General features: G+C 36.3%; 1 long non-coding RNA gene across 1 annotated transcript; it reads right to left on the bottom strand.

The window, feature by feature from the left end:
- Nucleotides 1-386: 386 nt before the first annotated feature.
- On the bottom strand, nucleotides 387-1952 carry LOC113360834. Its single transcript, XR_003364822.1, has 3 exons — nucleotides 1764-1952; nucleotides 1141-1521; nucleotides 387-662 (listed from the first exon to the last, which is right to left on the bottom strand). It is a non-coding gene; the product is annotated as an uncharacterized LOC113360834 (long non-coding RNA).
- Nucleotides 1953-2262: the final 310 nt, after the last annotated feature.

Genomic DNA, 2262 nt, shown 5'->3' with positions numbered 1-2262 from the left:
TTATGAAGGGACATATAAGTATTTTCAACCTATTTTTTGTTATTATGTCGCCCCTAATTCTTTCGGGGTCGCCCCTAATGACGTCTGGTTTTAAAAACATACCCTCTTTTTTCCTTGTTTTCATTTTCTAAAAATTGTTTGGTAAAATGTTTTTGAAAACAAGGAAAATCAACTAAATCGGATCAAATGTAAAGATTCGTCTAAGAGATAGTGATATTAGCCATGACTCACTTGTAGACATTCTCCCGATCTTTTACTTTGTTACGAAAATAAAAAAGAACAAAGAAAAAGAAAAAACATAAAATAATAAATTGTTGTTTTCATTTTTTTTGTTTTCAAAAACAGAAAATAGATAGAAAACAATTTCTAAAAATGACCCTACCAAACGTGTTTTCTCCTGTTTTCTCCGTTTTTAAAAACAGAAAAAAACTATACCAAGCACGACTTTAGAATCTATATTAGAAGTACTACATAGCAATGTACATTTAATACTAAATTTTCATAGTAGGTCTCCCTTTAACTTTCAAGTCGTTCCTGATCTGGTCAGATTTCCCAAAGCTCCCATCTTTTCTTGCCTGAGTCCTCTCTTCTATCAATGAAATCACATCTCCACGTTCCAACCCTGCTCTGATGAGAGCCTTGTCGTTAAACTGCTCTAGAACCTGTACGTTCAGTTAACACGACAAACAAAATAAAGTTAGGTTATCTTAAGTTTCCTTCTTAAAATGCGAACGGTCTGAATTAAAGCAACCCTGAGAAATTCCCTCACTAATTTAGGACTATCTCCCAAGTACTTCTAGATCAGTTCACTTCCAACAACATGCAAGAAATACAACAAACATACATGATCAGGGACAATATATAGATTCTAAAGTCGTGCTTGGTATAGTTTTTGAAAGCCGTTTTCTGTTTTTAAAAACGGAGAAAAGATGTCCCGATATCAAACTTAGTGCTTCAAAAAGTGAGCCACTGTGGCGTAAATGATTAGATTGAGCTGGGTAAACAAGAGCGGAGCCACCCTCATAGAAAACCTTGATTTCCAGTTTCATGTGCACCCAGTTTAAATTACTATGACTTTGAATTAGCATAACTAGCAATGAAAAATGATGAATATTGTTATCTGAAGTTAATAACACTTACCGCCAACAACACCGCCATCCACACCACTCAATCATCGCCAACAACATCCATCAGCGCCACCACCACCTCCCACACTCACCACCAACAATCAACACCATCGTATGCTTCGCGCATGCAACCTTTGCACAAATTGGTCTTAAAGTGAAAGTTCAACTGTTGGAGGTTTGGTAGTCAAAAATCCATGGCGAGCTGAAAGCAGCTCAGTGTTGCTGCAGCAAACCACCTCCTTCCTGTCCCCGATCAATTCACCCATCCCTTTCACCAGGTTGTAATTCCACAGTTGTTATGGGTTGACACCGTTAGTAGTTAATTAAGTAGTTGTGGTAAAGGTGGTGCAATCTCTCCATGGGAGTTGTTGGGAGGAGAAGAATTAGTGCTTCACTGAAAGATGTTAAAGTGCAAACTTTTGTAATTCCTTTCCAATGAAATTATAATATATTTGCTTCTGTGATTCTTTTTAAAGAAAATGTAATCACACCACAACAAAAACATGATGGTCGTCAAACTAATCCAATAATGTTTAAATTCTGAAACCCTGATCATGTGCAATGCAATTAATCAAATCAGAGGATGGAAAAAACGGACACACCAGAATAACAATCAATTCATTCAAAATGACGTACCTCAACGGATAATAAGAGAACTCAACGAATTCAAGATCTCATCTTCTTCATCATCGTGCAAAATTTAAAATCATCGAAATGAATACCTAGGTCATATTAATAGACTTGCGATCATCGTCATTATCATCTTCAAATTCAGGAATTGGAGCTGAGAATCGACGTCTTCGCCTCTTAGGGTTTCGTCCGGGGGTGTTGTTAACGGCGGAGTCTTTTCTGGTTAGAGAACGAACAAACGAACGAGTTTTTTGGGTAGAAATTAACGGTTAGTCTCAGATATGCTGGGCTCTAGACTGGTTAGTCCTCCACTCTCAAGCCTGGTACAGTCTAGTCCAAATTCTTAAAAAACATGTTTTGAGGCATAACAAAAAAAAGAAATATGAGGCATACACGATGCTTATCCTCACTGGTGTGAGTTGATAAGGGGTGTCTAAAACTAGTTAAATCATATAGATAATATTGATTAATTAATTAATTTATTTATTTATTTTTTAATCTTATT

Source organism: Papaver somniferum, chromosome 3 (assembly GCF_003573695.1).
Source record: "Papaver somniferum cultivar HN1 chromosome 3, ASM357369v1, whole genome shotgun sequence".
Classification (NCBI taxonomy): domain Eukaryota; kingdom Viridiplantae; phylum Streptophyta; class Magnoliopsida; order Ranunculales; family Papaveraceae; genus Papaver; species Papaver somniferum.
This window is presented reverse-complemented; position numbering and strand designations above follow the sequence as displayed.